Source organism: Quercus robur, chromosome 5 (assembly GCF_932294415.1).
Source record: "Quercus robur chromosome 5, dhQueRobu3.1, whole genome shotgun sequence".
Taxonomy (NCBI): Eukaryota; Viridiplantae; Streptophyta; class Magnoliopsida; order Fagales; family Fagaceae; genus Quercus; species Quercus robur.
The window spans coordinates 47269252-47279939 of record NC_065538.1 but is presented as its reverse complement, the minus strand read 5'-3'; the positions used below and the strand labels follow the sequence as shown (position 1 = coordinate 47279939).

The 10688-nt window shown below is 36.2% G+C and overlaps 1 protein-coding gene across 5 annotated transcripts in view; it reads right to left on the bottom strand.

Moving 5' to 3' along the window:
• Nucleotides 1–10688, bottom strand: part of LOC126726149 (uncharacterized protein At4g18490-like) — an 82388-nt gene that overhangs the window by 46392 nt on the left and 25308 nt on the right. The window lies entirely within an intron of this gene.

The following is a 10688-nucleotide window of genomic DNA, read 5'->3' as shown; positions in this document are numbered from 1 at the left end:
AATGCCAATATGCATATATATTGCATTGCCTTTAAGTTCCACCCTTAATTAGTTCCTACATCTGACTTCATCAATTTTATATTTAGGATCCTTATCTGCTTATCCAAACACTTGACAGTTTTTTTTCACTCAATTTAAGATCAATAACACAAGGTTGGCATCGATATACAATAATAATCATATAAGCATGCCAAATGTCAACTTTAAAATAGACATTTCCACAAAGGTTCTTAAACATTTACGCAACAATTGATATTTCTTTCTACAGTGACTGAAATACAATCAACAAAAGAGTTATAGCCTACTCTGCCAGTAATTATTATTTTGGCTATAACCTTACATGTCTTACCTCACATGGATGGGACAAACAAAGGGAACTTTTAAATCTCTACATCACTTAGGAAAATCCTATGTAAAGCAATTGATATTTCAGCTGTTGAATGACCAAACAACCCAACTCAAAGCTCAAAATGATGTAAATCTGATATAAAGAACTTCAACACAAAGTCAAACAACAAAGCTCAAGTACAAAAACTTGAAATTTAAACAAATGATTGTTAACATAGTTATCAATCTCATATAATCTTGAAATTTTGCAAGCATGTAGAATATAAAAAGAGCATCTAATCCAACCATGGATTTGTTAAAATTCACATCAAACTAAAAAATATTGAGTATGATGGTCTTTAACATTCTTTTCACTTCCTAGCAAAACAAATTCACCTTTTTTTACTTTGTCATGTGGCTGTAAATTCTCAATCAGCTTGCTCCCAATTGGTACATTATCAGAATTTAAGCCCTCCCTGTTGAAGATTGTGAGGGGCATTGTCATTTGAGCTTCAATATGGGAACTTTTCGTTTAACAGTTCTTACATGATCTAATCTTGAGGGACAAATGTTTAGAGGTAATGTGCAAAATAGCAATACAAAAGAATTGTATATAGTTAGTTAGACAACGTTTGAAACAATAAGGGAAAGTAGCATCTCGAGTTTTAGAAACTCGAGATCCATATTACAAAAAGGCCCCATAGATCTCGAGTCTTTAAGACTTGAGTTTCATGCGAAAAAAATTTCACCTATAGTGGCGTTTTTAAGCCTTTCAGTGACGTTTTAAAGCCCTATAGCGGCGTTTTCCTGGAAAATTTTTTCTTAAGTACAGATTTATGGAGTCCTATAGTGGCGTTTTTAAGCCCTATAGTGACGTTTTATAGACTTATAGCGGCGATTTTATTCAATTTATGGAAATCGAGCCTTTAAAACTCGATTTTCAGCTTAATTTTTTTCCACTTTAAACTAATCCACATACAAATCGAGACTTAAAAACTCGATTTTTATCTTGGAACTCGAGTTTTAGACACTCGAGATGCTAGTTTTCATTATTGTTTTGAAACGTGACAATTAACTAAATTTTTTAATATTTATTGTTATTTAGAAAAACAATTCCAAATGTTTAACTTAATGCCAAGTGTAGAAGCTTTATCTGAAAGTGAAACTACTAGGTAGTGTCCTTTCACCAGCTTCTTAATGTTTAACTTAATGACAAATGTTTAAGTTAATGCCAAATGATTAATTTAAGTGACGCAGGACAACCAGAACAAAATTGAAATAACGGAAAAATAAACGATATGACCTAGGAGTCAGCACCTAGGCCTTGCTTGGAGTCAGCACCAAGCGGGGAAACCACTAGGAGTCAGCACCTAGGGTAAACCTCGAGTCAGCACCAGACCAAAGAAAGACCAAACGGCCATTGTTTTCATTCATCAAAATATCAACCCTCTCCTCAAGGAATACAATAGGTTGCTTATAAAGGATTACTAAACTCTAGTTCTAATTGGCTAGGAAACTCTAATTGCCTTATTACAAAAATACCCTTGCTGGCTAGGAAACCCTAATTGCCTTATTACAAAAATAACCTTACTTCTAAATTAAAATACTAAAAGCCCAATAAACTATTAGGACCTAAAACATAAAAATACAATTGACTTGCAAACATAAATAATATTAAATAATAATTCTCTTTCATCTCCCGCATCATTCTCCTCTGGTTGGAGAAAACTCGACCTCGAGTTTTAAAGCATTGAAGGATTAGGATGCTGACAAACAACACTTGCTTCAAGTTTGAAATCACCTTAGAGAGCATAGGGAAAAGAAAAACCTTGAATTCCACCGCATCAAACTCATTTGGAATAACAAAATCAATGTGTGGAATCAGTATAATCTCTTCTTGAACCTTATGAGCCATAGGAAGCACTTTGGTTTCAATCTCTTCGACTTCACCAAGATGTAGATCTTCAAGGACTGTGGAGGGTTGATCAAAAGCACATTCAACAACTTCAACTTTCATATCATGTGCACCGTCTAACGTAATACTCTCTTTAGGCGCCATCTTTTCACCTGGCTGTTCTTCAATAGATTCATTTCCTTGCATGCTTGTTAAAGCAACACTTGTTGAGGCATGTACGTCTATGTCAACATTAGGCTTTGGTGTTGCTGGAGGATTCTCCACGACCAAGATATCACCATCAATGTTGTCTTCTATGGGGGCAGCAATAAGTTCATTGTGATCAATTATCCTTGGTTTCCCAATTGAATCATGTGGAGTCTTCATTTGCTTCATTTGAGCAATCCTGTCTTGAATCTCTTTCATGAGCTTTTTAGTTAATTCCGTTACTTTCCTGGTAGATAATTCCTTGGTAGATTGTTCAAAAGTGCACTGAGGACATGATATGGGATGAGGATGAGGAGTCATCGCATTTGCTTCAACTTGAAAAGTACCACACTGAGATTGGGGTAGATACTTAGCTCGATAGTATGGTAACAAATACTCATCACAAAGCTTTTCTTTCATATCTTCCCACACAGTAATGGCAGGTTCATAATCCATATAGCGGAACGTTCAAGATTCTCCCAAAACCTCTGTGCTTTACCTATTAACTTCAACTTGGCATACCTAACCTTTATGTTATCTGCAAAATTTGCTTGTTCAAAGAATCGCTCCATCCCATTCATCCAGTTGACAAAATCTCGTGGATAAGTTTCATAACCATCAAAATAAGGTGCTTCTAATATTTCCATGATTCTCTAAAATAGTGCTTCAACAAATAGCTACTGTGATTTTCTCCTTGATAGTGGCCAACTTACTGTACTATAGTCACGGGCTGGCAGCAACTGTGGATAACAGCATTGGAGCCTATACGTGCAATGGGCTGGCAGCAACAAGACTTCTTCTTCTTCTTCTTTTTCTTCTTCTTTTTCTTTTTTTTTTTTTCTTTTTTTTTTCTTTTTTTTGCAAAATAATAAAATACAGTACACGGACTTAAAATTGAAGAAGCTACAGACACGGACTTTAAAAGAAAGTCAAACGAAAGACTCTAAATTGAAAGACACGGACTCAAAGTACAGACTTATGAAAAAGAAACCACAGCAACTAATGAAAGAGAGCGGAATCTCTAAATTGAAAGAAGGTTGCTCGGCGATGGGCTTGCGGGGCTAGGGGTTGACAACTTTGGTGGCGCAACGACAAGGAAGGCAGCGGCGGCATGAGACATGACGGTGGTCGACGTGATAATGGGTTCGGCGGCTGGTGGCTGTTGGGTTTTGGGGCGGTGGGTGTTGATCTTGTGGGTTTCGGCGGCTGTTGGTTGATGGGTTTTGAGGCGGTGGGTGTTGATCTTGTGGGTTTTTTTTTTTCTTTTTTTTTTTGTGGGTGATATTTTCTGGTTCTTTCCTGCGGTGATGCTTCAACAGATCGGTGTTTGCTCTGATACCAATACTGACGCAGGACAACCAGAACAAAATTGAAATAACGGAAAAATAAAAGATATGACCTAGGAGTCAGCACCTAGGCCTTGCTTGGAGTCAGCACCAAGCGGGGAAACCACTAGGAGTCAGCACCTAGGGTAGACCTGGAGTCAGCACCAGACCAAAGAAAGACCAAATGGCCATTGTTTTCATTCATCAAAATATCAACCCTCTCCTCAAGGAGTACAATAGGTTGCTTATAAAGAATTACTAAACCCTAGTTCTAATTGGCTAGGAAACCCTAATTGCCTTATTACAAAAATACCCTTGCTGGCTAGAAAACCCTAATTGCCTTATTACAAAAATAACCTTACTTCTAAATTAAAATACTAAAAGCCCAATAAACTACTAGGACCTAAAACATAAAAATACAATTGACTTGCAAACATAAATAATATTAAATAATAATTCTCTTTCATCTCTCGCATCATTAAGCCCTGCCCAGCTTCTTTTCCTTTCACCAGTGTCCTTGTATCAACAACCCCGCATCAAGTAAACAAAACATGTGTACTAACCTCAAAGTTAACATGCTGTGTCAAAGATTATATCATCACAGATTATGTAGTAAATTTTGTGATATTTCTTCATTTTCACTTGAAGCCATCTAAAGCAGATAAGTATTTAACTCCACGATTATCAGTTTCTCATTATCTTAGATCATTTCAAAACGAAATTTTGTAAAGTGTCTGAATACTCTTACCTGTCCAATGGGGCCAAAGAAAGCTTGGAAGATGAACTCTGGTTCTTTTTGAACCCCTTGGTGTCATACCGCATTTGCCTTGAGATATCTGTGATGGGATTGTCTTCCATATCTAAATCATGTTCAGCTGACTCAGCTGGTTCAGTCATCCATAAATCTGATTGGTTCATTGCCACCTGTCTTATTCCTTTCAGCATCATTGCTGTCTGATGCAGTGATGTGCATCGCAGGTGAATTCTTGCATGCTGAGTCTTCATGATGAGATCCCATACTAGACATCATTTTGTCAGCATCAGTTTGCTCTCCGCCTGAAGTGGTTTTTTCTTCTGTGCCCAATGAACAAGTTCATGTCTGTACTTTTGAAAAATCTGAAACACTGTTGATTCATGTACAGGTTTGACAGGTAAATCATCTTTGAACAGCTGAGAAGATGGTTCTGTGAACATTGAATTCTGAGATGAGCAACTTTGTTGATCAGTTTCATCTGCGCTCATCATTATTGTTTTGGGGAAATAGTGAATGTACTTTATTTTCACACTTGGAGGTAAATGTGATTAAGACTTCAAAACTAATTTTCCTAATGAGGATGACGAAGATGAAAAAAAAACAAGAAAAAAAAACAACAACAACAACAACATGAGACTGTTTCTGAAGTAGAAGCCACACAATCAAACAGCCACATTGTCATCCTGGTAATTAGTTCTTATTAAGCTAAAAGAATCTTACCTTTCCATCAGTTAGCTCATGTGAAATGCTATTTGTATGCTGCTGAAGCAACGCAACAGTGAAAGCTTTTGCAGAAATTACATTCGGACTCTTAGAAGGGATATCTACTTGTAATTACATTGAAAGGTACCATCGGTTCCCAAAAGACCTTCTCAAAAGGAAAAAAAATGGAGGAGGTGGTGGTGGCAAGAACTCCATATCCATGCTGCTCATGTCTGAATCGTGATACATCTTGGGCAGTGAAACTGCAGGTGTTGTTTTCACATCTACCTCCTGTGCATTCTGAAGCTTTGGAAATACATCTGTTCTTCCATTGTCTTCAACATAACCATCTGGTGGTTTTGCAACTCCCCCTTCTTGGTGCAGCTAACGATATTTAATAAGACAATTTTCAAGTAGACCAAAATGAAAGAGATAGGGAAATTTTAACAAGTTTGAAAAAGATGAATGGACAATAAAAGACATACCTTTCTCCATTGGAGAATTCTGCTGTGCCAATGATTTACTGTATTTAGGTTTTTCTCTAGAGGCCTTATATACACCTGTCCTTTCACACATCTAAACATACAAAGACACAGAACCAATGCAAAAAGTATTGAAGCTCCTATGATAGCAATTCAAGTTACCCTCTTGGTTGTGAACACTTCAGAGATTGGACAAACATTTTACACGGTAGCAATGTAGATTGAATAAATATTTTACAAAGTAACAATGTCGATTGAACACAGAACCAATGCAAAAAGTATCCAACGCATAGCTCAGATGGTAAATAAACCACTCAATCTTCTAGATTCCTTCAGAGATTGAACAAACATTTAACACAGTAGCAGTGTAGACTGAATAGGTCCATGCCCTGTTATTTCAAGTTTAAGAAGTTTCCTTCTAAACCTGCACATTAATAAATAGTTTTTATTTTATTTTAAAGTTGATAGGCACTGGTTTATTTATGACCTATATGCTCACCAAATTTGCGGGAAATGGGAATAGAATAATGTCATAGATGATGGAAAAAAAAAAGTTTAGGCGAATAAATAGGTCATTTGAAAACTTCTATAAATAAAAGAGCCAGCACAGAAGTTTAGAAATTATTAGAAAATATGGTTGCAAAACAAGCCAATTTTGGAATAGATTCCAAGAGCCAGTCATCAAAATAGCACAAAATATCTCAGCTAATGACAAAAATTTGTAAATATTGAACCAATAACATTCAAGATAGGGGTGTTTAATTCAAGTAAAGATATTTGACACCTGTAAAGAAGAAAAAAAAAAAGATAAAGAGTAGAGTGATTCCAACTTAAGAAAAGGAATTTACAATTGCACTGACTTTGAACTATTCTAAGTCATAAGTAAATCTAATCTAATGGCACAAAAAACAATGAGCCAGTGGGAGTTTGGCTTTGCTAGTCCACCAAAAATAAAAAAATAAAAATACAAGAATGTACTATAAGAGTGGGGTGTCGTCACAATCGGTAAGATCCCCCAAAAACTCAGTCAAAAATTGATCCAGATCATCCGCGCAGAAATCTTCATCATCAAAATTAGTATTGAATATATCAGGCCCAAATTCTGATTCTGAAACAGGATCAGATATAGTAACCATCGGTGGAAGAGTCTGCTCAGATACAGTAGCAGCGGCAGGGGAAGCAATGGCATCAATGTGAATGACAGAATGCTGGTTAGAAACGGGAATAATCAGGGGCAGAAGAGTGTCATCAGATGCATCAGTGGTAGTAGCATGCTCGGCAGCCCGCTGCTTCTTTCTTGGACAATCTTGTTGGGGGAGGGGCTGTGGCTGAACTTTCCTCTTACTAGAAGCGGTCTTGGCTTGATCGTTTCTACGTAGCCGGCACAATACAGAGGAGGCAACAACAGCCTGATCAGAAGAAGGCAACCGCAGTGAGGAACCCTCAACATCAAGGGTGAACTCGTGCATGATCCAACAGCCGTTCTGTGGCGACTGAGCGTTCTCATAGTGAAACCAACGCTTTAATCCAATAGGTAGGCTGCTGTGGGCGTCATATATAACCTTAGAGCCCTCATTACTCCAAGTTCCTCCGGAGCTGATTGTGCGACAAATGCGGCTGCCACGGCTACCCTTGGCCTTACCCTTACCCTTAAAACTCAAAGTGGTAAAGAAATAGAGGTCCTCATCTTCTCGCAAAAAGGAACCGCCAAAAAGATCCCAAATCTGATCAGGCTGATGGGCTCCGTAGAGATCAAAATCAGAGATAAAACCACAGTAGAGATCCAATGACTGTCCATTAACCTTCTTGTAGAGGAAGTATGAGAGCAACTCATGGTCACTGGGGTCAAATTTGAAACCAACTACATTTGACCGGGGACTAGGACTGAAATCCATCTGTGTCCTGCAGAACATATATAAGAACATATACAATCACTATCGGTCAAAATGTTTCAACATACAGGTATATATAAATCATGTCATGCAGTAGTTGCCCATCACATCTTTGAGTCATGTTTGAACTCTATATATATGCAAATGTCTGATCACACATAATTAGGAAGAGATACGAAAGGACAATCAATGACATGAGGGCTTCAATTCTTTCAATCCATTATAACTAAAAGTGCTACACTTTAGCTGACCTATACATATAGCCTATACACTTTTACCCATTAAACAATTTGACATTTTAGTTTATTTAATCTGGTCTGACTGTAATCACAGAGCTAACAAGAATTCTACTTTTACTATCAATTTAACCCTTTAATATAATGTGGTGCATAGTCAATAAATTAGAAGCTAGGAGCTTTGTGATGCAATGAGGTCCTTAATTACCATCTTAATTAACTTACTAAAAAGTTAGTTTGCCACAGCTAACAAAAAACCTATAATAGAACTAATAATAAAAAATTAAAAAAATTGAAAACGTATGTGCAGCGAGATCAACTACCACATGTCTATTTTACCATATCATCCTCTAAATAAATATATATATATATATATTTGGCCCTGCCTGATTTTCTTTTTCTTTTTTTTTCTTTTTATTTTTCTAAAGAAATAGGACTAGCCTTGGAACCATGCATGCTTTCGTATTCCCTTTTCCATTTTAGGACAAGAGAGTTAATTGTCATTTAACAATGGATGCTCTTTCCTAAATTTAACAGATTAAGATTAAAATGTGATGCTTGTACTTTTCTATGTTAGGGTTAGGGTTTGGTGTACGGAAACTGAAACGGTAACACAAACACAAACACAAACACAAACACGGGTATTAGGGTTAGGGTTAGGGTTAGGGTTAGGCTTACTGGAAAAGAGAGAATTGGAGTTGCTTCTTCCACACAGAGAGCGAGCGAGCGAGCGTGCGTGCGTTCGAGATGAACACACTTCAGATTCAAAAGCAAAATCTTTCACTTCTTTCTCTTTCTCCCTAAATTCAAAACGCTGAGTGTATTCTGTCTGTGTTTCTTTGTTTCAGAGTGTCTGTGAGAACAGAGAGAGAAACTTCTGAACCTGGTCCTATTTATTTGACACCACACCGACTATTTTCCAACGGTCACTTCTGTTTTTTTTTTTTTTTTTTTTTTTTTTTTTTTTCAAATTCCCCAACCCAATCGGGTTCCAACTAGGCAACTAGCCCTTTCTTTTTTATGGGCCAGGACATCCGGCCCACCTATCATTTATTTTCAAAATTTACCCACTTTATTTGCTTTTTTATTTTAATAAAATACACAAATATTCAATACAAAGTGTATGGCCTCACACACACACACATATACTAATAATTTAACATATTTTCATACCAATAATAATATTAATAATTAGGCCCCAAATATAATCCAATAAAACACAAAATTATGCTACAATATTTTTGCAATAAATCTTAAGTGACATGTTGTTTTATGTTTTTTATTTTTACATTACTATTTACTAATACTCCAAATTTACTTGGATGGAATATGTGATAATTGATATTATCAAACTTTATCTTTTAGCTATACTAAATGTTGGACTACATTAAAAGGGAGTTAACACTGACTAGAGGTACTATTTTGATTAAAGGTCGGTTGGTAATCAATATTAGACGCTGACATAACTAATAAAATTATAATAAAAAAGGGCACATTAGCATCTAATTTTAAAAAAAAAATTTAATTTATCAATTTTAACAAAAGAAAAAAAATTAAAGACTAAAAAACACATGAATTTAGATCTGGTCACAACATTAACATTAACACAAACCCAAAAAATATCAAACACAAGAACACACATCTAAATTTTCTAGCATTTTCCAATTTGAGCTATCTGGCTTGCTCGGTTGAAATTGATTAGAATGTGATCTAAACAATTCTGGCTTTTGAGTCCCTTGAAAGGTTTATGTGAGCTAATTTGCATGCTCCATTAAGCTAGTGGATGTGACTTGTGAGTTTAAGCATTAGCATTAGGCATATGAGCCAAGTTTTAATATTCAATTTTTCTTTTTGGGTTCTGCACTAAATGGTCAGACTCTAATTCATACACAGGCAGGTACAACTTATGGTTAAATACCCATTGCTCTTTCTACCAAAAAAACATAAAAATGCCCATTGCTCCATTGATAATGTATCGGCCCTTGTCATTGATGAGGTAAATACTCTCGGGCATTTGGGTCATTTCAAAGTCTTTTTTTATTTTTTGTACTTGGCCTTCTTCAAGTCTTTTACTAGTAACTTTGATCTCTCTCTCACTCTCTCTCTCTCTCTCCCTCGTAATTTAGGAGATACGTAAACTAAATAGTAGGAATAAAGCTGATGGTATAATCTTCTGATTATCAAAAACAGCAGTACTAAACATGGAACTAAGGGGAGTTTCAAACAAAGAAAAATACTTAAAAACTTCGATCTCCCCAAAGAAGCCAAGGCATCCGCACTAGTGGTGAAAAAAAAAAAAAAAAAAAAAACCACCAAAAGTGTAACAACTCAAAAAAGATGTGAAAATTTCAGAGGACACAAAGGAAATATTCTAATTTGTTGTGCGAAACCGTACACCAAATTTCCACTGGTAGATCCCCAGGGTACATAGTCTTTTCCTTAGTTGGGGTAATATTCTAATAACAACAAAATGAGCCAAAGTAAGTGTAAAGTGGTGGGCTGTGCTAGTAGTGTTGGGCTGCTTCCTGCTGTATTAGGCTCAAGTTTTCTGGATAAGGGTATTGGGACCGGTTCAACTGCAACTTAATTTAGTCCGGCTTATGTGCAAACTATGTCTAGTTTGCCAGGAACGTGCTTGCGGTAGGCAGAGCTGTTTCAGATAAGTTGTGGCAGATAGACATAATAAAAAAATAAAATAAAATATCTGGCTACTTAGTAGGAAATGACCAAATGATCCCCAAACACAATCACAGTAATAATAATCACTTTTACAGAAAGAAAAGAACAAAAGAAAGCAATTAATAATATGTAAGGGTTAATCAAAAGATGAAGAAAATCAACTTAAATATGGTCTGCAGGAGCAAAACCA